The sequence below is a fragment of the Capra hircus genome, unplaced genomic scaffold (assembly GCF_001704415.2).
Source record: "Capra hircus breed San Clemente unplaced genomic scaffold, ASM170441v1, whole genome shotgun sequence".
Classification (NCBI taxonomy): Eukaryota; Metazoa; Chordata; class Mammalia; order Artiodactyla; family Bovidae; genus Capra; species Capra hircus.
The window spans coordinates 36,283-63,010 of record NW_017189531.1 but is presented as its reverse complement, the minus strand read 5'-3'; the positions used below and the strand labels follow the sequence as shown (position 1 = coordinate 63,010).

General features: G+C 36.3%; 1 protein-coding gene across 1 annotated transcript in view; it reads left to right on the top strand.

Moving 5' to 3' along the window:
* Positions 1 to 26,728, top strand: part of ASB12 (ankyrin repeat and SOCS box containing 12) — a 41,792-nt gene that overhangs the window by 146 nt on the left and 14,918 nt on the right. The window lies entirely within an intron of this gene.

Below are 26,728 nucleotides of genomic sequence, written 5' to 3'. Positions count from 1 at the left end.
AAAAGAGAATCTCTTACACCTTCTGAGTAGTCCTAACTCACTTGGAATTGATTTGGTACTTGTGAGAAGCTACCTGGCTGGCTTGTTATCCTCTCTGCTTTCCAAGCATCCTGTGTCTATAAAGCTCTGATGCACAGCTCTTTTTTTTTTTTTAACCTCCCATGCTGCTGCTGCTGCTAAGTCGCTTCAGTCGTGTCCGACTCTGCGACCGCATGGACTGCAGCCTACCAGGCTCCTCTGCCCATGGGATTTTTCAGGCAAGAGTACTGGAGTGGGTTGCCATTGCCTTCTCTGTAACCGCCCATATTAAGTGGTAAATATCACAGTTAGCTAGTTAAGCCAGTTTGTTCCCTTTTTTAATCTGGATGGAATTATGAGGAGGAAAAGAGGGAATTTCAGGGAAATAATGCAAGTTTTGTTATCCATCAAGAAAATAAGTACAACTTCTTGGGTGTACTAATGAGAACGATGACATTGCTATTTCCAACAATCAAAACCTTTTAAAAAATATGATTTCCTTCCCATGCAGATGATAAACTCTATTCATTGAATGGTTCTTTTGCTTTAGGATATGATTATGTGTTGATTTCCTTTATGATACCAGCAAAACCAAAGTCACACACTTGTTTTTAATTAGAGTTGAACAAGTCAGCAGGGATTTATTTTCAAAAAAAAAAATGGAAAATGCTGAGCTGCTTCTGGAATCCAGAGGTCCCTAGGATATGTTTGAAGTAAAGGGGAGGGATACTTCTTAGAAAAGAATTCTTAGAAAGGGTGTGCTGTTTAGGAACTGGGCGTGAACCTCCTTTCCAAATAAGTCATAGCATTTCTGCTGCTCCCTGTAAGTAAACAAATATCCTTTTATTTTTTAAATAAATGTATTGTGGTTGCATCAGATCCTAAACTTTTGAATGTCCTCTTGAAAAGCAACAGTCAGTTACTTAGTTCCATTAAAATAAAAAAAAAAAAGATGAAGAGAGGGAGGGGAAGGAAGAAAACTGAAGTATGACTTAAAATCAGGAAACAAAGGAAACAAGCAGCCCCAGGAAAGAAGCTCTAGGCAGAACTGAGAAGTAAGGAACCTTTCTCCTGACTCCTCTTTTACCTATTAGGAACCTTCTCCACAGGGTCTCCAGACCAAGTCCCCTATTATAAACCTAGCCCTTTTATTTATTCCTATTTAATTCCTAACAGAATCAGATTCATTCTGTTAATAGACAGAGTCATATCACTCTCTGATTCTAAAGTTAAAAAGTAAGTAAGGCTTCCTTTTAAAATAACCAATACAATATTTTAAAGCAATTATCCTCCAATTAAAGAAAAAGAAAAGGAAAACAAAAAGGTTAATAACTATTATTAACATTCCTTTTTTAATACAGAGAAGAAAAACAAAAGCAGCCCATATTATATTACAGATACCCTGTTGATGTTTTTTAAAAGGCAGTACAAGTATAAAGTTAGAATATGCACAATACAAAAGTGTACAAAATGAAATGTTGAAAAAACTCTCCCAGCCACCTATGCAGTCAGTTTCTTTCTCCAAGTGTTACCACTGTATACGTGTGTGTGTGTGTGTGTGTGTGTATGATTTTGTGACTTCCAGGAAAATAAGAATGGTATGCTTATCCCTAAGGCAGGAGCTCTTAACTGGAGTCCATAAACCCATAGATGTCCACAGATGACCTTCAAGGGATCTGTGAAACCCCTGAAATTATCCCTAAAGACTGTTTGTGTGCCATCTCATTCATTCATTTGTGCCTGCATGTGATTTTCTGAGAAGAAGGTTCATCATTTACTCCAGATTTTCAAAGGTGTATGTGACCTCCTGAGAAAGCTAAGAATCACTATTGTAAAATATCAGTGAATCATTATTATCCCCAAAAGTGAAAATATCTATTGGAGACAGCATGAAGTAGTAGACAGGTCATAGACTTTGGCATTAAGGAGAGGCAGGGTCAGATCCCAGCTCTGCCACTTCTTAAATGTGTGAATTTGGGTGAACTTACTTAAATTCTCTGAACCTCAGTTTCCTCATCTGTAGAATATAGCTAATACTTAACTAATAGGACTTTAGCATAACATGAAATACTATAGTGGTTGGCACATGGAAGTAATCAATAAATGTTAGTGATCCTTTCCCTTGCCTTCCCTGTTTTCAGTAATAAAATTGCATTTATCAGAAAAGGGAACTTTTATAGATATAAGACCTTTGAGGATATTTAGAGGTAGGGCTTTTAAAGCACTATGTTAAGTGATGAATAAAAGATGTTTGAGGAGGAGGAGGGGACAAAAAGTCATTGGCTACCATATAAGTGACAGCTGACAGGATCCCTATATGTCAGTGTGATATTTGCCTAGTTTTACTCCAGTTTCTAATTCTTTTCAACCATTCCTTGCTCCCATGACAGAAACTGAAAGCCCATGATGAGCCACCAGAAGTCTGTACCTGCTCTCAATTAGGGCATTTATTATCTCAGCACCTGGGAACTCCTTTGACAAATCCTGTCTGTTTTATGGGTACTGATGGAGACCTGAATACTTGATGGAGAATGGCACTCTTTCTAGAGAAGGAAGCCCTCTAGTTCAGATGGATCAAGTAAAAAGTCAGTGTGCAGACCTCCACCATGACTATTATGAGATCATGGGCAACCTTAGGGCCATAAAGATTTCTAGAGATGTGGGCTTCTCTGGAGACACAGGCATCTCTGGGGTCTTGGGCATCTCTGACAACATGGGCACCACTGAGGCTATGGGCTTCTATGAAGATACCAGCATCTCTGAGACCATGAGCTTCTCTGGGAACATGGGCATCTCTGAAGACATAGGGCTGTCTAAGGGCAGCACCAAGATAGGCTTCTCTAAGCAACAGTGAGCTATTCATCTGTTTCCATGTTAGTTGTACCTACAACACCCACAATGATCCTTGTCTCAAAAAAGGCTGTGGTGCTTTTCTAACTGGATTAAATGACTGAGGCTTAAGATATTAGAAGGGGATTTAGGGCCTTAACCAGTTAAGCAATCAGTATATGTACCTCAGGGCTTCCCTGGTGGCTCAGTGGTAATGAATCCACCTGCCAATGCAGGAGACGTGGGTTCAGTCCCTGGATTGGGAAGATCCTCTGGAGAAGGAAATGGCAACCCACTCCAGTATTCTTGTCTGAGAAATCCCATGGACAAAGGAGCCTAATGGGCTCCAGAACATAGGGTCAAAAGAGTCAGACATGACTTTTTAGCAACTAAACAAGAACAAACAACATATGCATGTCAAGCAGCCTAGAATATAGGCAAAAGAAAAAGTACGTTATAGTTCTAGAATGGGATTTAGCTTTAAAAATATAATATCTTGCTTTTCAGCTGAGATATTAGATTGGTTCCATTATTCCATTTTCTTTAAAGGTCAGTCTCCCTTACTTTTCCACCCTTACTATTCTATCACAAGAACAAGTAGAAATATTGTCATAGTGAAAAATTAAGACCCTGTTGAAGGGATGGTATGTGCAAAGGTAACTGAATTGCAGAATGACTTGAAAGAAAATTTTACTTGAAGGTATATATAGTCATACAATGTAAGCTCATGTTATTGCCGTTAGAGACCCCCAACATTTGCCTGAGAAATAAATAAAAATGGTACATGGGTACTTGGTGGTTTAGAACATATAAGGAAAATTTTCCCAATTCGCTCCCTAGCTAGGTCTTATAATACTCACTTATCCAACTCCCTTTTTTATAGATAGCCCATCAATAAACTTGAATCCACTACATTCTAAAATGATAAATTCCAAAACAATGGGGTCTGAACTAATAATGTTGATCAATAGCATTTTCAACATCAGTTCAGGAGACAACTGAAAATCTTCATGCTTTAGACCCTGGCTTATACATGGCATATGTGCCCACCTAAGTTTTCCTAAAACAAGACTCTTCTTGTTTTTGTTTTTGTTTTTTGTTTTTTGTTTTTTTTTCCCAAACGACATGGCCTGTGGGATCTTAGTTCTGTACAGGGATCAAACCCATTCCCTCTGCAGTGGAATTGTGGAATCTTAATCATTGGACTGCCAGGGAAGTCCCTCTTCTTAGGCATTTTTATGAAGATCAGTGGTTTTACTTCTCTAGACATCACATCAGTTTGTGGATTTTTCGACATAATTGGCACTACTTTTAAAATCTGGTAGGCTTAACACCTTGTACTAATGAAGATTTTTGAAAAAAGTCTGTTCTTAAGGCATGCTCAGATGCTCCAGGGGAAGGGGAAACTAAACTTTCCCCAATTAGGGGTTGATACACTTGCTGTACACTTTCCTATTGGATATACAGTCATAGTTTACCCACTTCCACATGTTGGGGTAGGATAAGCCCTAGTTTGGGTCATGCAATATATTGTCATCATTTTCAGAATTTCCTTTGGCAGTAGAATCCATATCTTCACCCAGGATGTCTATTTTGTATACCATGTATTTGATTTAAGCTAAAAAAAACACCCTGAGATTCTTAGTGAAAGAGCCATCTCTGTTACTATCACATCCATTTGTAAATACAGACATCTCTAAAGGATCACCTCATTAGTTACTCTATAAGAAAGGTAGGCCTTTTAATCAAAGTGTTAGAAATAGCAAAGAGCTAAACTATGGACAAAAAAAAAATAGTCCTACTTAGAAGAACTCTTAAGGCATTTGGTTGTCTTTTTTTATATGTAAATAGGAGCCATTTTTCTACTTGCCTCTTCTTGATAGCTGCTTTCTTCCTTTAATGTTAAAACATCAATGTGACTTCCTATTGTATCTTCGCTGATCCCCCTCTTTCCACTATTTGATCTTTGACTTATGTGCTTAATTGCTCAGTCATCTGTGACTGTTTGTGACCCCATGGACTGCTGCTTGCCAGTCTTCTCTGTCCATGGGGGTTCTAGAGAATACTAGAGTGGGTTGCCATGCCCTCCTCCAGGGGACCTTCCCAAATCAGGGTTCGAACCTAGGTCTTCTGCATTGCAGGCAGATTCTTTACCAACTAAGCTACCAGGGAAGCCCAGGGATATTTGGCTTATATAACATAAATCATCAGATGTTGCCAGTTGTCATTTGACTTGTTACTTCTTGAAATAAATGGGATTTGTGCAAGTCATTTTGATCTGGAAGCTCCATCTAACTCTGGCTCTGTGAAGGGGGATATCAAAGACATTGACAATAAGGAGGATGTCAAAGACAATGACAATACCAATCGTCTGCCACAAGTGAGTTTATTCTGGATTTTGCTTTATACCAAAGACTTTCTCCCACATCTCAATCTGAATTTTATAGTTCATTAACTAGCATGATATTTCCAATAGTGTGTTAAGAGTTTTCTATAGAAAAGAAAAAGGCAAATGACTTTTGCAAATCCTATAAAAATTAAAGTCTCATATTTATTTCTACAGACCTGTACAAGGGTGTACATAATACCAAACTTTATTTCTTAGATCCAAAACAAAATTAATCATTAGTGACAAGTTTTGTTCAATACAATTCTAAACTGAGAAGTGGTGAAGAAACACGCAGTGTTTCCAGTCAACTTGTTTGGTGTTTATTATGTTTATTCCTCAATATGTCCTATATTACTTGTATATGCCATACACAGAACTAAGGAAAACCTTGCAAAAATCCCCTGTTTACTCTCAACACCTAGCACCTACTGTTTTATAGTTGGATTTGAAAATCTGAGGAAGGAAAAATGTTCAGTAGAATCCAAATATTTATGCACTGGTAAAAACCCAGTAGCTATCTGTAGTCAAGAGCCTAGCAATAGAGGGGAAAGTCCTGAAGGAAAGTTACTGAGTGTACTAGAAAAGATCATCTATTAATGGCTTTCATTTCATATCCTCATATAGCATCTATGCTGTTAAAGAAATGTGACTCCCTCTACTACTGCCCTACCCTTCCAGTTCCCTGAGCAGAAAATTCCATTCTCCTGTGACTGCCCCATTTAAATAGGAAGGCATTTAACCACCTGCCACTGTCTTATGCATGAACCTGACATCTGCCTGTTTCCTATGCAGTTTTCACAGGTCTGGGGTCACTGCTTATCTTTTCCAAGCCTGAGGCAGTCTTTGTGCCTGGGATTGTGGCCATTCTTAGATTTTACATGAATACTTTTTTAAAATAAATTCATTATCAGTTTATAGAATAACAGATTCCTCATGGTAATAAGTAAAACAATCCTAAATAACAAACCTAAGTAACAGTTAATAGTCCAAGTTTTTAAAGAAAAAAATTAAGGCTGGGGTTTGCTATATGAAAGAAAGCAAGATGTTATGGGGAGGGAGGTGGGAGGGGGGTTCATGTTTGGGAACGCATGTAAGAATTAAAGATTTTAAAATTTAAAAAAAAAATAAAGTAAGACCCTAACTATTAAAAAAAAAAAAGATTTATTTAGCACTAATTTGGCAAGACTAGAAAGCTTATGGTACATGTATTAGGCACAGGTATCTTTTGGAAAATCACCCTAGAAACTGTGTTCAATTACTACCAAGATAGTTGTCATGCCTGTTAACATGCATCGACATATTTTTTCTGAGACACACCTCAAACTTCACTGAAAGTGAAATCTTTCCTTGAACACTTCCAACAAGAAGGAATCAGAGTCTTTTTAAGAGATGTTTTCAACTAAAATTTGTAAATATTTAAGCTTGGCCTGAATTTAGCAGAAAGAGAAGTTTAATAACTATATCAGATCTTTGTTACATAGTGATTTTTATTAACACATAACACCTTTTCTTGATGCTATTAAGCATTGATATACCACTGGGAAATCTTTCTATGAGAACATTTTATAAAGTGGCTTTTTTAAAAAACAGGTGTGTGGGAAAAGGTAAAGTTGTTTCAAAAGGGGAATATTATATTTCAGATTGGTTTCTTCCTAGGAAGATTGTTCTCACTTTCTCTCTCAATTTCCAAAGTAAATGATTTAATGATGTCTCTTGTACCAAATGGTTCCCCCACCCTCAGGCCTCTCCTTCCCAGAATTCTATGTATGATACAGGCAGATATGATTATAACCAAATCTGGTTACTTTCTTCTAAGTGCCAAATCTAGACCTGACATTTTATATAGACATTTCAAAAGAAAAATTAGAAATGGATTAAGTCTTAAATTTTTTTCCTATGAGGTTACTTTTTTAATATAATGTAAAGAGATGACGACTTAGATGAAACCAAATAGGAAAAGCATAAGAGAAAAGATTTGGGGTCGTAAAGGACTCTTAGTTTGTTGCCCTTTTGGAGGAAGTTCTGTTTTCACAGCATTTGATGGCAGCAATAGAAGCTTTTTCAAGGCAAAAAAAAAAAAAAAAAGGATTTTCAACTCATACAGAACATGTCTTCTCTGATTCCCTGGCTGTGAGACTTGACAGTCTTCGCCTTCCTCTTAAACGGGAAGTATTGATTTCATCACCAATCACAGCAACCCATGTCTCCTTTCAATGTCAGTGCAAGTAGAAGTGTGTTACATGCTCTGTGATTGTGACTTGTCTTCACAAAAGGCAAGTACTCTTTGAAAGCTATCTAATTTAGGCCCATGTGTCTTACTGGGGCATTTTCTAAAGCTTTGGGGATTACCTAAAAGCCTCTTTCTCTTCCAAAGCTTTGTTGCCTTTCAACCATTTTCATGACTTTGTACTCTGACTCTTAGAGAGCTGTACACTAGCCTTTATAGAATACCAGTTGTGGAGAAGGTAGAAGAAAAGAAGGAGGAAAGAGAAGGTATAGAAATACACCTGGCCAGTTAATCAAAAAGAGCATATGGCAGTCCAGGATGACCAGCATGCCAATTAATTAAGATTGAATGTGCTCCAATAAGGTCCAGACTAGGGCTTCTTTTCCAGTTAGTATTATGGCTGACATATTTTCTTTTAAGGTTATATTTTACACTGGTAGAATTTTTTTCCTTTAGAATGCTCTGTGTATTTTCTGTGTCTCGACAATTTTCACTTCTAGGGTATGTGATCCTGGGTTTTCTTTTCTTTTAAAGGGTAAAGGATGGTAGGTGGTATCCTCTCCCATCAATATGTCTCCAAGGTTTATGCGTCCTGAGTTCCTTCTTTGCCTCTTTGTAGATAAACCACCACTTGACAGCCTTCTCCCTGAGTCAGATGAGACTATATACACCAAAGTCACTAGGTGATCACTGTTCAAAGACTCACATCTCTGATCCCACCTCTCATTCAGTTGGCCACACCAGTTCACATAAAGTCTTTCTATGTCTCCACCTCACATTTGCTGACAGGGTTGTTTCTGTATTTTGCAAATGTCAATAGGAATGCTACAGAGCATGTATCCTAATTTTTTCCCCTAGTTTTGAAATAGAGCATGTCCTATATTCTAGTTAACAGTGTATCAGGCTTAGGAACAGGTAACAAATTCAGTCTTTTTAGAATGTAACTCAGAGTTTGTATATGTGTATGTGTTTACTGTAACTTTAGTAGCATCTGGTTGAACAGGTTATTTGGGCATTCATTCAGATGAAAAGAATTTATCCAAGAATAAAAATCTGCTTTAGTTCTAGACCCCTAACTATGGGGTTTCCCTGGTGGCTCAAAGGTTAAGAATCCTACTGCAATGCAGGAGCCACAGGAAATGCAGGTTCAATCCTTGGGTCAGGAAGATCCCCTGGAGGAGGGCACAGCAACCCACTCCAGTATTCTTGCCTGGAGAATCCCATGGACAGATGAGCCTGGTGGGAAGTTCATAGGGTTGCAAAGAGTTGGACTTAACTGAAGTGACTTAGCAAGCATGCATGTACTCTAACTTTGATATTGTCCAGATGAGTGCCATAGAACTTTAGGACATGTTAAGCCAGACATACAAACCAAAGAGATGGTGAAGCAACTGTCCTTTTCACTGTATCAATCAGGCATCTTTAGAATACCATTCAAATATATGACCACTGTTACCTGTAGTGTGATAATATTAGCCATATACCTGCATGAATGTCGTGTAACTGATACATAAATCAGAACCCAGGCTGTGTAGCTTCTTGAAAACCTGACTTTTCATTAGCCTCAGGTTTACAGAATGACTATCACAGCAGCTCAAGTCTGAACTTTATAAGGTACAGCAGTGTATATGATTGACTTTAAACTTCCTATTGTGTGTTATCTTGAACCTGTCATACCAGTGAGGTATGAGTGTGTGATGCTGTAAAAATATTCACTGTCATTTCTTTAGTCCAGTGTTAAATTGTTCACTGGCCCAATTTTGCACTTGTGTCCAATTTGAAGATATTTGATTGATAACAGTTTTTTGACCTAGAATTTAAAAGCATCAATTTTTTATGTGTGTGAGGTTACCATGTAATAGTTACAAATTAGAGGAAAAGTGTCATACTTTCAAAAAAGAAAGGTACACTGACCTAGCCTTAATGAATGAACCTCATTATAAAGACAAAATCTGCAGGTAGATTAAATGTTAAAATAAGACAAGTATCAGAGAGGATGCCTGGCTCTGGACAGCACTATGGAGTGCAGAGTCTAGCTAGCTTTGATGAGCTGGGAGAGCAAGACTGACATCCACTTAACTCATAAACCATACTGTCTGACAACACATTTTATTCATTCACGTATAGCCTGTTTCCCTCTATTGGAATCCTCAACCTCTTTTCTGATATAACATACCCTCTTCCCTGAGATGACCTCTTCAAATGGATAATTTCATCTATCTGGCAGGATTTTTTACTAACAGATTCTCTAAGGGTAATTTTATCTATAAATCAGGGTATTATATGGAATATAAGTTTGTACTTGGAATTTATCCACTGTATAGTCCCATGGTAACTTATTGCATTAGTTGTAGCTGAGGACATGGCAAGCCAAGTCCCCTTAAATCAGCTATTTCCACAGCCTCCTGTCACCCATAGAGATCTGGTTTCACAGGGGGAAAGGTATCAATGGAAGGCCCTGGTTGGGAAATCACTTCTGGATAAGTCTCAGCCCCTCAACTTACTATGTTTTCTTATTTGCAAAATACTAATCATCTCTTTCCTGTGAGTTTCACACTATGATTGTGGAAAGCAAGGGAAGTTGTAAGTGCAAAAGCATTTTGTAAATTTGGAGGTGTTTTTCATATATAAATTGGCAAATCCTGTCAAACTGAACCACATAGAAGCTATTGCATTGAAGCAAGGAACCAAATAATCAAGAATTGGCAATGTCATTTCTTTAAGGGGAAAATGTCACTTGGATATATGTGAGTCACAGCACATTTGAAAGGCTTCTTCATTTCTCTAGACCTCTTTGCCTTGTGTTTAAAACAGGTGGTTTGAACTAGATGATTTCTAGGGAAAGATTTTAAATACCTATTGAATGACTCATCTGTGTCAGGCCTTGAGGTAGGAGCTTTAAATGTATTTCATGTGGCTTAAATAACTGAAATCCTGTGTAAGACACCAAGCGAGGATGTAAGTTATTTGGAACCCAAGGCCGCCTTAAAATTTTATCTCTCTTCAGAATTTGGTACTCTAAAATCCTGTTTATTGGACTTCTGGTCCAGAAAGGATGTTGTAGACTCATTTGTCACTCCTCCTGCCAATTAAGTACAACTTTTTAAATATAAATTTATTTATTTTAATTGGAGGTCAATTACTTTACAATATTGTATTGGTTTTGCCATACATCAACATGAATCCACCACAAGTATACACGTGTTCCCCATCCTGAACCCCCCTCCCTCCTCCCTCCCTGTACCATCCCTCTGGGTTGTCCCAGTTTTAAACCCTGTGAATAACACAAGAGCCAACCAAAGCAAGACTCTGAAAGGTGGTAAGAGAACTGGTTTGGAACTCCAGGACGGGAGCAACAACCCAAAAGAAGAAGGCAGTCCAACTTAGCTATTTCTTGACCTCTAACTTAAGAACAGAAGGGCAGCCCAGGGAGGCTAATTTCTCCCCCAGATTGAAAAAGAGTCCCTGTGACAGGTGAGCATGGCAGCATCAGCAAAAGGGATTGATTAAGACCCTATCCCCTGCTAATAATAATAAACTAGGTGAAGGGCTTTCCATCCCTGCCTTTCCCACTGAGAGACACTGTAGTAGCCAGGAGGTATCAACAAGAGATGCCTTGCCACAACAAGTGCTCATCCCAGGAAGCTCCCTCCATTTCCACAGGCAGGGAGAACACTAAAAATAAAGGAACAGCCAGGGAAGCCTCTTTGTCCTTGAAGACCTGAAATTTCCATTCCCTAGTGAGAGACACAAGGCAACAGGCCTGGGGAAAGCCCTTCCACTCTCTGAACTAACACAAGCAGAAAGCACTGGTAACACTCATTATACCAGATAAGTCAGGAAGAAAAAAGCACTACAAAGGCTCTGAAGCCTAAACTTCCATTGTAACCACAGCTGACAAAAGTAGGCCAGAATCAGCATGCTAAAATTAAGGTGACTGCCTACTAAAAAAAGATTTAAATAGGACCCAGAGTCTCCTAACATACTAAACTGAAATGTTCAGGATACAACAGAAAGTCGCTCATAATACCAAGCCAGGAAAATAACAATTTGAATAAGAAAAGATAAACAGCTGATATCAACACTGAAATGAATCAGATTATCTGAAAAGGATTTAAAACTGTCATCATTGGTACTATTAAAAAGGCAAAGAAATTATTTTGAAACAAAAGAAAACATGAATATATGAAAAAATTAATATAACAGGATAAAATTTGTGAACTTAAGGACAAGTTAATATAATTTACCCAATCTGAAAAACATTTAAAAATGGCTTTAAAAATAAATAAGCAGAGCCTCAGGGGCCTGTGTAACATTTTTTAAGCCAACATTCATATCTTTGGACTCAGAGAAAGAAAGTAGAAAGAGAATGGGGCTGAAGGAGTATGTGAAGCAGTAATGGCTGAAAACTTCCCAAATTTGGTGAAAAGTGCAAACCTAAGGATTTCAACTGAGCAAACCCCAAATTGAATAAACCCAAAGAAATCTATGCCAGGACACATAATAATTAAACTTCTAAAAACTAAAGATTAAAAAATATTCAGAACAGCCAGAGTGAAATGATACATTATCTGTCGGAGCTACCATTTCAGGTGAGAGTGAATTTTCATATGAAGCTGTGGAAGCCAAAAAATAGTTGATATTTTTTCAACTGCTGAAAGGAAAAAAAAATTGCCAACTGGAAATGCTGTACTCATTGAAACTATCCTTCAGGAATGCATAGGAAAAAGACATCCTCAGATGAAGGCAAAATAAAAGAATTTGTTGTACCTACTCTTAAATGAAGCTCTTCAACAGAAAGAAGAAATGAACAACATGCAAGAACAGATGGGTAATTTAAGTTGATAGATGGTAACTCTGAGGAAGAATGAAAAAGAAGTGTTGGAAATGAAGCATAATGTAATAGAAATGAAGAACACCTTTGATTGGCTCATCAACAGATTGGACACAACCAAGGAAAGAATCAGTGACTTGAAGAAACATCAGTAGAATCGTCCAAAACTGAAATCCCAAGGGATGTTAAAAATGGAAGTTAGAAAACAGGATAACCAAAAATTGTGAAACAGTTACATAAGGTATAACGTGGGTGTAAGGGGAATATAGAAGAAGAAAGACAAGAAAGAAAAAGAAGGGAGGAAAAAGGAAAGGAGGGAGGGAAGGAGGAAGACAAGCAATATTTGAAGCAATAATGACTAAGAATTTCTGAAAATTAATGGTAGACACCAACCCACAGACCCAGGAAGCTCATGGAATACCAAAAAGAATAAGTACCAGGAAAGTCTACACATATGTAAATCATATTTAAAATGCAGAAGATCAAAGACAAATTCTTGAAAGGAACCAGAGAGGGAGAATTGCTATACCTATAACAAAGCAAGGGTAAGAGTTATATCAAACTTCTCTTCACAGTCTTGCAAGCACACACAGAATAGAATAAAATATTTAAAGCATTAAAAGGAGAAAACAACCAATCTAAAATTCTGTACCAGTGAAATTATTCTTCCAATGTGAAGAAGATAAAAGCTTAAACCAAGATGTTAGAATAGGAAGATCCTAATCCTCATTCTCCCATAGGAGCATTTTTTAAAACTAGAGAGTAAATAAAATGACTTTACAAGGTTTCTGGAAATCAGACAGATATCTGTAACATCTAAGCAAATGCCCAATCAAGAAAAAGCCCCATTCAAAAAGCTAGAAAAAAAATTGTGATGTTTTTACTCATCCTTGATCTACTCTCTCCCTAGCATGGTGTGGATGCAGGAAAGCGGTGGCCCAGTCCCCAGTTATTTCTTCAAACCAGAGAAAGCAGAGTAGAATTAATTTGCAATGTTGTTACCTTCCTGGGGGCTGCAGGAAGGACTGGTCTCTGTATTGTTTAAAATGGATCTCAGATACCAGGCTAGGAAAAACCATATGAAACAGAGAGCACAGTTCATGAAAGCCACAGAAAGACTACAGAGCCACAGATAATGCAGGCAAGAAAATACTGGTAGAGGAATACAATATAAAAGCAAAGACCTTGAGAAATTAGGATGTTAATTCTCGGGGAAGTTATTATATTTATAAGCAGCTATTTGTTAGCACAACACTTGACCTACAAGAAATACTAAATAGAGGTCCTTCAAGTTGAAGTGAAAGAATTCTTGAAAGGAGTTCAAAGTCATACAAAAAATAAAGTTCTCCATTGAAGGTGAATATGTAGACAAATATAAAAACCAGTATTACTGTGATTAGGTTTAAAACTCAGCTTTTCATTTTCTACACTATTTAAAAGAGAAATGCCTAAAAAATAATTGGAAATCTATGTCAGTAGGTTACACTGTATAAAGATGTAGCTTGTGACAACACTAACATAAAGTAAGGGAGGCAGAGATGTAAAGGGTAGTTTCTGTATGCAGTTAAAGTTAAGGTGGTAACAATTTAAAATTGATTGTTATAACTTTAAGATGTTTTTGTTATTGCCATGGTAACCACAAAGAAAATATAGAAGATATACAAAAGGCAATGAGAAAGGAATCAAAATGTGTCACTACAAAAAAAGTCAACTGAACACAAAGGAAGGCAATAATGGAGAAAGTGAGGTTCATTAAAGGCATAAGATGTAGAAAACAATAAAATTGAGATAGCAAGCTTTTCACCAAAAGCAATTACTTTAAATGTAAATAAATTAAACTCCCCAATAGAAAGACATATATTGACAAATGGATTAAAAAAAAAAACAGAATCTAATTGTATGCTATCAGCAAGGGACCAAACTTAGATCCAAGGGCATGCATAGATTGAAAAATGTTGGAAAAGATATTTCATGCAAATAGTAACCGAAAGAGAGGAGAGGTGACTATAGTACTCTTAGACAAAATAGATTTTAACATAAAAACTGTTACAAAAAGCAAAGAAGGACAGTATATAATACTAAAAGGGTCAATTCATTAGAAAGATATAACCCAAAGCTACCAGAAATAAGAATAGTTCAACATACTAAAATCAATCAAGGTAATATATCACATTTATGTTACAGAATACAAGTCTGTGTTCCCAATGCTGAGTGAGGCCAAACAATACTAAAATGTCAGAGTTTGGAGCAGAGAAAGTTTTATTGAAGGGCCATGCAAGGAAACTGATAGCTCATGCCTTAAAAAGCCTGGACTCTCTAAGGCTTTCAGCAAAGCACTTTTATGTATTTATTTTTTTCCCGCAAAGTTTTGTTTTATTTATTTTTAAGGGATATTTCTTTTTCTTTATTGTTTTATTTTACTTTACAATACTGTACTGGTTTTGCCATACATCAAAATGAATCCGCTACAGGTGTACACGTGTTCCCAATCCTGAACCCTCCTCACACCTCCCTCCCCATACCATCTCTTTGGGTCATCCTAGTGCATCAGCCCCAAGCATCCTGTATCCTGCATCAAACCTAGACTGGTGATTCGTTTCTTATATGATATTATACATGTTTCAATGCCATTCTCCCAAATCATCCCACCCTCTCCCTCTCCCACAGAGTCCATAAGACTGTTCTATACATCTGTGTCTCTTTTGCTGTCTTGCATACAGGGTTATCGTTACCATCTTTCTAAATTCCATATATATGTGTTAGTATACTGTATTGGTGTTTTTCTTTCTGGCTTACTTCACTCTGTATAATTGGCTCCAGTTTCATCCACCTCATTAGAACTGATTCAAAAGTATTCTTTCTAATGGCTGAGTAATACTCCATTGTGTATATGAACCACAGCTTTCTTATCCATTCATCTGCTGATGGACATCTAGGTTGCTTCCATGTCCTGGCTATTATAAACAGTGCTGCAATGAACATTGGGGTACACGTGTCTCTTTCAATTCTGGTTTCCTCAGTGTGTATGCCCAGCAGTGAGATTGCTGGGTCACAAGGCAGTTCTATTTCCAGTTTTTTTAAGGAATCTTCACAATGTTCTCCATAGTGGCTGAACTAGTTTGCATTCTCACCAACAGTGTAAGAGGCTTCCCTTTTCTCCACACCCTCTCCAGCATTTATTGCTTGTAGACTTTTGGATAGCAGCCATTCTGACTGGTGTGACATGGTACCTCATTGTGGTTTTGATTTGCATTTCTCTGATAATGAGTGATGTTGAGCATCTTTTCATGTGTTTGTTAGCCATCTGTATGTCTTCTTTGGAGAAATGTCTATTTAGTTCTTTGGCCCATTTTTTGATTGAGTCCTTTATTTTTTTGGAATTGAGCTGCAAGAGTTGCAAAAAGGGTGTATAAACCAGAACCCAAAACAGTAAAGTAAATGGCAACGGGATCATACTTACCAATAATTACCTTAAACATAAATGGGTTGAATGCCCCAACCAAAAGACAAAGACTGGCTGAATGGATACAAAAATAAGACCCCTATATATGTTGTCTACAAGAGACCCACCTCAAAACAAGGAACACATACAGACCGAAAGTGGAGGGCTGGGAAAAGATATTCTAGCAAAGCACTTTTAGAGGCAAGGTGAGGGAACAGTGTAGTTAGTTGTTGCAAACTCCTTGGTGTAGGCTCCTTTGTTCTTGCAGCTGTCCAGGTAGGTCAACCCAAGGTCAGGTCACAAGGTTCCTGTAAACCTCCAACAAGACAAACTATTCTCTGTTCAAGTCAGGTCATGATCAGGCTATTTTGTATTTTTCTAGCTATAGGCAACATTCTTTTAGAAAAGGTGCAGAGCCAGCATGACTAAGCACAGGCAACAGAGTATAAAGATTAAAGTAAATGTATGGCAAAAACCACTACAATATTATAAAGTAATTAGCCTCCAATTAAAATAAATAAATTTTAAAAAATTAACGTAAGGTTAAAGTAAAAGGAAAGTATCAGGGTTAAAAGTAAAAGTAAGGTATCAGGGCTTCCCTGATGGCTCAGTTGGTAAAGAATCTGCCTGCAAAGCAGGAGACCCCAGTTCGATTCCTTGGCCAGGAAGATCCACTACAGAAAGAATAGGCTACTCACTCCAGAATTCTAGGGCTTCCCTTGTGGCTAAGCTGGTAAAGAATCCACCTGCAATGCGGGTAGACCTGGGTTCAATCCCTGGGTTAGGAAGATCCCCTGGAGAAAGGAAAGGCTACCCATTCCAGTATTCTGGAGTGGAGAATTACATGGACTGTATAGTCCATGGGGTTGCAAAGAGGAAGACACGATTGAGCAACTCTCACACAAAGTAAAAGGAACAGGTCTAATAAGTAGTCAGATTTGCTCTTCCCTGTTACATTAATAAAATGGAGAAAATCATATTATCTTTTCAATTCATGAAGAAAAAAACATTTTTAAAAAAATCAACACTATTTCATGATATTAAAAAAAAAAAAAACCTCACTAAACTGGGAATAGAAGGAAACTATCTCAACACAATAAAGGCCACATACAAAAAATCCAGAGCTGACATCATACTCAATGGTAAAATCTTTTTCTCTAAAGTGAACAACCAGAGAGTAGTGACTGCTTGCACCATTTCCTACTCAGCATTGTACTGGAAGTTTTAACCACAGCAATTGGCAAGAAAATATATATATGAAAGGGATACAAACTGGAAAGGAAGAGGCAAAATATGTTTGAAGATATAAATATTTAAAATAAATAAAATAGATAATATTGCGTTAGGACTGATAAGTGAGTCTAACAAGATTGCAGGATACAAAATCAACATACAAAAAATCATTTGCACTTCTATGTGCTAATAATGAACAATTTGAAAAGGAAATTAAGAAATCAATTCCATTTACAAAGCCATATATAATAATAAAATACTTGGGAGTAAATTTAATGAAGGAGGTCAAAGAAATGTACACTGAAACCATGAAAGGATGCTGAAAGAAATAAGACACAAATAGAAAGACATTCCTATTCATGGACTGGAAGAACTAATTTTGTTAAGTGTCAATACTACCCAAAGTAATCCACAAGTTCAATGCAATCCCTATCAAAATTTTAGAGGCATTTTCTTGGCAGAAAGAGAAAATTCCATCCCAAAATTCATATGGAATTTTGAGTATTCCCAGAGAGACAAAAATATCTTGAAAAATAAAAACAAAGCTCAAAACCTCACACTTCCTGATTTCATTATATATAGAAAGCTACAATAATCAAAACAATGTGGTACTTATATAGGGAAATACACTAATGGAATAGAATGTCAAGAAATAAACTCTCATGTTGTTGTTCAGTTGCTAAATCATGTCTGACTCTGTGACGCCATGGACTGCAGCATGCCAGGTTTCCCTGTCCTTCACTATCTCCTGTAGTTTGCTCAAATTCGTGTCCATTGACTTGGTGATGCTATCTAACCATCTCATCCTCTGCCACCCTCTTCTCCTTTTGCCCTCGATCTTTCCCAGCATCAGGGTCTTTTCCAGTGAGTCACCTCTACATAATGTGGCTAACACATTGGAGCTTCAGCTGCAGCATTAGTCTTTCCAATGAATATTCAGGGTTGATTTCCTTTAGGATTGATTAGTTTGATCTCCTTGCTGTCCAACAGACTCTCAAGAGTCTTCTCCAGCACCACAGTTCAAAAGCATCAATTCTTTGGCACTCAACCTTTTTCATGATCCAGCTCTCACATCCGTACATGACTACTGGATGCTTTGATCATATGGACCTTTTTCAGCAAAGTGATATTTCTGCTTTTTAATACACTGTCTAGATTTGCCATCGATTTTCTTCCAAAGAACAAGTATCTTTTAATTTCATGACTGCAGTCACCATCTGCAGTGATTTTGGATCTCAAGAAAATAACATCTGCCACTGTTTTTATTTTTTTCCTATCTATTTGCCACAAAGTGATGGGACTGGATGCCATGATCATATTTTTAATTATTTAATTGGAGGATAATTACTTTACAATATTGTGATGGTTTTTGCCATACATCAACATGAATCAGCCACGGGTGTACATATGTGTTTCTTTTTTTTAATTTTTAATGTTGAGTTTTAAGTCAGCTTTTTCACTCTCCTCTTTCACCCACATCAAGAGGCTCTTTAGTTCCTCTTCACTTTTCTGCCATTAGAATGATATCATCTGCATATGTGAGGTTTTTGTTATTTCTCCCAGCCATCTTGATTCCAGCTCATGATTCATCCAGCCCAGCATTTTGCATGATGTACTCTGCATATAAGTTAAATAAACAAGGTGACAATATATGGCCTTGACGTACTCCTTCCCCAATTTTGAACCAGTCAGTTGTTCCAGGTTTGGTTCTAATAGTTTCTTGACCTGCATGCAGGTTTCTCAGAGGATAGGTAAGGTAGTCTGATATTCCCATCTCTTTTAGAATTTTCCACAATTTGCTCTGATCCACACAGTCAAAGTCTTCAGTGTGATCAATAAAGGAGAAGCAGATTTTTTTTTCTGGCATTCCCTTGCTTACTCTATGATCCAATGAGGTTGACAATTTGATCTCTGGTTCCTCTGCCCTTTCTAAACCCAGCTTGTACATCTAGAAGTTCTTGGTTCTCAGCTGGGCCAAAGCAGAAACTCTCATACATATGATCAAATGATTCTCAATAGAAGCACTAAGATCATTCAACAGAGAAGGGATGAAAAGATGTCTTTTCAACAAATGGTGTTGGTAAAATTATATCCACATACCAAAGAATCGAATTGGAAATTATAGTGGAAAGTTTCATGATATTTGATATAGCAATTGTTTCTTGTATATGTCATCAGAAGTAGAGACAACAAAAGAAAAAAAATGTATAAATGGATTTCACCGAAATAAAAAACTTGGTCTATAAAAAAACTATTACTGAGAATGAAAAGGCAAAACATGAAATGAGAGAAAATATTTGTGAACCATATATCTGATAAGGGATTCGTACTTAAACACAAAAACAACAAAATGAACCTGATTAAAAATGGGCAAAGAACTTAAACAGACATGACTCTAAAGAAGATATACAAATGATAATAAGTACATGAAAGGTGTTCAGTGTCACTCATCAGGGAAATGCAAATCAAAACCACAATGAGATACCATTTCACACCTGTCAAAAGGACTATTACCAAAAAGACAAGAAGTAATAAATGCTGGCAAGGATGTGGAGAAAGGGAACCCTGGTGCACAGCTGGTGGGAATATAAATTAGTAGAGCCACTAATAAAAACAGTATCATTTCTATCCATAAAAGGTCCTTGGTTTTAAAAAAAAAAGTATGGTTACTCAAAAGATTAAAAGCAAAACTACCATATGATCCAATAATTTCACTTTTAAGTGTATATCCAAAGGATACTAAATCATTGCCTCAAAGAGGCCTCTGTACTGTCATGTTCACAGCAGCATTATTCACAATAGCCAAGACATGGAGGCAACCTAAGTGTTCTATGTTGTGCTTAGTCGCACAGTCCTGTCTGACTCTTTTGAGACCCCAGGGACTATAGCCCACCATGCTCCTCTGTCCATGGGGATTCTCCAGGCAAGAATACCGGAATGGGTTGCCATGCCCTCCTCCAGGGGATCTTCCCAAACCAGGGATCGAACCCAGGTCACTCACATTGCAGGCAGCCTCTCTTTCCATCTCTGCCAACAGATAAATAGATAAACAAAAATTTTAGATATCGACACATAATAGTATGCAGCCATTAAAAAGAAAGAAATCCTGTCAACTATGACAACACAGATGGACCTTGAGGGCATTATCCTAAGTGAAATGTCAGAGAGACATATTGAATGATCTCACATACATGTGAAATCTAAAATCATTCAACTCATAGAAACAGTAGAATTGTGGTTGCCTAAGGGATAAGGGAAATTGAGAGAGATTGGTCAAAGTGTACAAACTTTCAATTACAAGATTAATAAGTTCAGGGGATCTAAGGTACAGAATGGTAAATACAGTTAATAATACTATATTCTATACTTGAAAGTTTCTATGAGAATAGAGTTTTATTTTTCTCACCATAACAAAATGATGAGTATGGGAGCTGAAAGGAGTTTTAACTAACCTTATTTTCATAGATATTCTACATTATATATGTGTATCAAATCATCACATTGTATACCTTAATTTACATAATTTTATATGTCAGTTACATCACAAAAAGCTGAAACAATAAATTGAAAAATAGAAGTTATAAAAGTATACTGTAAGACCACAATAGAATTATACCACCAATTGATCATCAAAATGTAGCCAAAAAAGTCTAGTATATAAGGAGATTAAACAACACATTTCTAAATAACACATGAGGCAGAGAAGAAGCTTGAAAAGAAATTTTAAATGTTTGTAAGTGAAAATTAAAAATACAAGTTATCAAAATCCAGGGAAAGTAATGCATTGAGAGAAATTATAGTATTAAATTAGAAAAGAAGAAAGAACTAAAGTAAATAATATGATTCCACATTAGGAAACTAGGAAACAAAAGAGCAAATTAAACCAAAAGGAGGAGGAAAAAAAAATAGAGCAGACATTGAATAAAATTGTAAAGATAAAATAAGACAGAAACTCAATAAAGAAAATAACAAAACCCAAAGCTTGTTCTTTGCAAAGATTACTAAAATTGCTAACCCTCTAGCCAAGTTAACTGTGTGAAGAAGAGAGAAGATATAAATTATTATTTGGACAATAAAAGGGTAATAAGAGAATATTATGAACAACTCTATGTTCACAGATTTGATAACCTAGATGAAACAGACCAATTTCTTGAAAGACAAAATCAACAAAAATTCACACAAAAAGAAATAGACAATCTGAATGGGCCTATAACTATTAAATCAAGAAATAATAAAACAGAGAGCCTAGAAATAAACCATAATTAAATAAAGCATTATTATATGTTCAATTAATCTACAAGAAAGGAGACAATGGGGAAAAGACAGTCTCTTCAATAATGGTACTGAAAAAACTAGACTGCTACATGCAAAAGAATGAAACAGGACCACTTCATTACACCATATACAGAAATAAACTAAAAATGGATTAAAGACTTAAATGTAAAACCTGAAACTATAAACCTCCTACAATAAAACAGGCAGTATGCTCTTTGACATTGGTTTTAGCAATATTTTTTGACATGTGTTTTCAGCCAAGGGCAACAAAAGAAAAAGTAAATGAGAATAAAAACTAAAATGCCTATTTTTTTTTTGCAGGTACAAAGTTTATTACTAAAGACACAGCACAACAACAAGTGGGAGGGCACAAAGAGTAATGCTTTGTTTAGTTAAGATAGAAGCAAGGCAGAGATGCACACCAGGAGAGAAAAGTAAAATGCCTTTTACAGTGAAAAAAACTATTAACAAAGCAAAAAGGCAATCTACCGAATGGGAGAAGACATTTGTAAACAATATAACCAATAAGGGGTTGATATCAAAACTATATAGAAAATTTATACAACTCAATATCAAAATACCAACAACCCTATTAAAAATTGCAGTAGTGATGAATAGACTCTTTTTTTCACCAGGGAAAGCATAAAAATGGCCAACAGGCACATGACAATATGCTCAACATCACTAACCATCAGGGAAATGCAAATCAAAACCACAAAAAAACACCACACCTCACACCTTTCAGAATGGCTATTACCAAAAAAACAAGAAACAGTTGGTGAGCATGTAGAAAAAAGAGAACACTCATACACTGTTGGTGGGAATGTAAATTGGAACACCAAGTATGGAAAACAGTATGGATAATCCTCAAGAAACTAAAAATAGAACTACTATCTAATCCACAATTCTACTTCTGAGCACTTATTTGAAGAACCAAAACTAATTCAAATAGACTTTGGAAGGACTGATGCTAAAGCGGAAACTCCAATACTTTGGTCACCTCATGCGAAGAGTTGACTCATTGGAAAAGACTCTGATGCTGGGAGGGATTGAGGGCAGGAGGAGAAGGGGACAATAGAGGATGAGATGACTGGATGGCATCACCGACTGGATGGACATGAGTTTGGGAGAACTCCGGGAGTTGGTGATGGACAGGGAGGCCTGGCGTGCTGCAGTTCATGGGGTCTCAAAGAGTCGGGCACGACTGAGCAGCTGAACTGAACTGAACCCCTATATTCATTGTAATACTATTTACAATAGCCAAGATATGGAAACCACCAAAGTGTCCACTGATAGACAAATAGATAAAGAAAAGGTAGTATATATAAATAATGGAATATTATTCATCCATAAAAAAGAATGAAATCTTGCCATTTGCAACAATGTGGATGGAGAGAAATGTCAGAGAAAGATGAATATTATATGATTTCACTTATACATTTTGTAATCTATAAAAGAGAACAGATGAACAAACAAAGTAAAACAAACAGACTCATAGGTATGAAGAACAAATTGGTGGTTGCCAGAGGGGAGGTGTGTTGGGGGATGGGCAAAAAGATAAAGGGGATCAAAAGATACAAATTTCCAGCTATAAAATAAATAAGTCATGAGAATATAAAGTACAGTATAGGGAATATAGTTAATGATATTGTAATGACTGGTGACAGATGGTAACTAGATCTATCATAGTCATCATTTTATAATTTATAAAAATAGTGAATCACTATTCTTTCTTTTAATATAATTTTATTTATTTTAATTGGAGGTTAATTACTTTACAGTATTGTGAATCACTATTCTATACTTGTAACTCATAAAACATTGTATATCAATTATAATTTCTAAAAAGATTAATAACCTTACAAAGCAAATCACTAGTCTTAGATGGGTTCACTGGTGGACTCTATCGGACAATAAGGGAAAAACAAAATATACCAATTATCTACAGTTTCTTCAAAAAATTGAAGCAGAGGGAATACTTACTTCACTCTATGAAGGGTTTACCATAGGTGGCAGCAGTGGTAAAGAATCTGCCTGCCATGCAGGAGACACGGATTTGATCCCTGAGTCAGGAAGATCCCCTGGAGTAGGAAATGACAACCCATTTCAGTATTCTTTTCTAGAAAATTCTGTGTACAGAGAAGCCTGGCAGTCTATAGTCTATGGGGTCACAAAGAGTTGGACACGGCTAATTGTGCGCACACACACACACACACACACACACACACACACACATACTCAATGAGGCCAGCATTATACTAATACCAAATCTAGACAAAAAAAACTTCATAGGAAAACTACAAATCAATATCTATCATGAACATAGCTGTAAAACCCCTCAACAAAATATTAGCAAATTAAATCAAACAATGTTTAAAAAGAATAAAACAGGTGGAATGACCACAAGTTTGGTTCAACATTTGAAAATCAATTAATGTAATTCATCATAGCAACACACTGATAAATAAAAATCACATCATCATATCAATAGATGCAGAAAAAAACATTTGTGATATCAAACACTCATTTATGATTAAAAAAAAAACATTGAAATAGTGCAGGGAAACTTCCTCAATTTGATAAACAATATCTGAGAAGCCTGCAGCAAACATCATACCTAATGGTAAGAACCTCAAAGCATTCCTATGAAGGAATCAATATCAATAGATATTGATAGATAGATATCAATACCATAGATATTGATTAGCAAGAAGGCAAGGATATCTCTTCTTACTACTCCTTTTCTACATCATACTGGAAGTCCTAGCTAAGAAAAGAAAATAAAAGTTATAAAGATTCAGAAGGGAGATATAAAACTGTCTATGTACTAGATGACATTATTGCATATAGAAAATCCAAAATAATGGATGGAACAACTCCTGGAACTAATAAGCAATTATAGCAAGCTTTCAGGACACAAGGTTAATCTACAAAAGCCAACCATTTTCCTATATATCAGCAATGAATAAGAAGAATTTAGAAATTCAAAACATAATACCATTTACATTAGCACCAAAAAATACATAGAGACAGGTTTATCAAAATATATACAAGATCTACTTGAGTAAAACTACAAAACCCTGATGTATGAAATCAAAGAAGAAGGAAATAAATGGAGAGAGAGTGCTTGTTAATGGATAGAAGACAAAATGTCAAGTTTTCGGTTCTATCCAACTTGATCTATAGATTCAATGCAATCTCAATCAAAATCTCATGAAGTTATTTTGTGAATATCAACAAACTGATTATAAAGTTATTATAAATTTCATATAGAGGAGCAAAAGATCCATAATAACTGACACAATATTGAAAGAGAAGAACAATGGAGGGCTGACACTATTCAACTTCAAGACTTACTATAAAGCTATAGTAACCAAGAAAGTGTATTATTGGCAAATAATAGACAAATAGATCAATGGAAAGCTTAGAAGTATATCCACGTAAATATAATCAACTGATCTTTGACAAAGTAGTAAAGGCAATACTATGGAGCAAAGATAGTCTTTTCAACAAATGGTGCTGAAACAACTGGATATCCACATGTAAAAAAAATAAATAAATCTAGATAAAGACCTCACACTTTGACAAAAATTAACTAAAGATGGGTCACAGACCTATGTGTAAAATGGAAAACTATAAAATTCCTGGAAGATAACCTAGAAGAAAACCTCGATGACCTTGGGTATGGCAATGACTTTTTAGGTACAACACCAAAGGCAGGATCCATGAAAAAAGTTATTGATAAGCTAACTTAATTTTTTTAAGTCTGATAGGCGAAAGACACTGGTAAAAGAATGAGAAGCCAAAGACTTGGAGAAAATTTTTACAAAAGAGACATCTGTACAATAGAAAGTAATACAACACTGTAAAGCAACTATACTCCAATAAAAATTTTAAGAGATACCTATGATAAAAGACTTACATAGAAATTACAAAAATAACTCTTAAAGTCAACAATAAGAAAACAAACAACCTAATTAAAAAATGTGACAAACATCATAACAGACACCTCACCTTGCCAAAGAAGGTATAAAAATGGCAAATATGCATATAAAAAATGCTTATGTCTTATTCATCAGGGAAATGCAAAATTAAACAATAAGATACTACTGCACACCTATTAGAATGGCCAAAACCCTGAATATTGACAACACCAAATGCTGAGAAGGATCTGGAATAATAGGAACTCTTGTTCACTGCTAGTGGGAATGCAAAATGGTACAGACACTTTGGAAGTTTCTTACAAAGCTAAATATAATTTTACCATACAATTCCATCAATCAAACTCTGAGTTTACCCAAAGGAATTGATAATTTATATTCCCTCAGATGGGGTTCCCTGGTTGCTCAGACAGTAAAGTATCCATCTGCAATTCAGGAGACATGGGTTCAATCCCTGGGTCAGGAAGATCCCCTGGAGAAGGGAATGACTCCCCACTCCAGTATTCTTGCCTGGAGAATTCCATGGACAGAGGAGCCTGGTGGGCTACAGTCTGGGTCACAAAGAGTCTGACACAAGTGAGTGAGTAACACTTTTCAGTACTTTTTTTTGTACAAAACCTGCACAGAGATGTTTCTAGCAGCTTTATTTGTAATCTGCCAAACTTAAAAGTCACCAAAATATTCAATAGCTGAACTTACAAATAAACTTTGGAAGATGCAGACATTGGAAAATTCTTCAGCACTGAAAAGAAATGAGATGTTAAGTAATATAAAGACATACAGGAACTGTGAAAACAAAAACAAAACCACAGAACCCTCAATTAAATAGAGTTGGGAGACTAGAAGGAGGAGCTCTCATGCCCTGTGAGGATAGCAGAGCCCAATGGAAAGAAAAGAAGGACTCTTTCCTGGCAAAAACTCTGACAAAGAAAAGTCATGAATTCTGTTTACTATAGCTCTCCCAACTTTCTTTTCCTCTCTATAAAAGTGTTCTCCTTCCTTGGAGGACTTCCACATAACTCACCATGGTTACTGACTCCAAATTGCAATTCTCTGCTGATATTGAATAAACTCATTTTTGCTTGAGAGATATCTGACAGTCTACTTGTTTTAGGTCAACAGAATCTTAAATGAACATTACTAAGTGCAAGAAGCCAATCTGAAAATGCTGCATTCTAAAAAAGGCAAAACTATGGAGATAATAAAAATATCAGTGTTCCTGAGCTTGGGTAGGGGTAGGATGGATAGGTGGAGCACAGAGGATTTTTGAGGCAATGAGAATACTCTGAATGATACTATAATGATGGTTACATATCATTAGATATCAATATTTGACCAAATCCATAGAACATACAACACAGAGGATGAACTCTCATGCAAACTATGAACTTAGGCTCATTATGATGTGTCAATGTAAGGTCATCAGTTGTTATAAATAGCCCACTCTGGTAGGGAATGTTGATAATGGGGAAGACTATTTGTGCATAGGGACAGAATATTGGGGAAATCTATGTACCATCCTCTCAATTTTGCTGTGAAC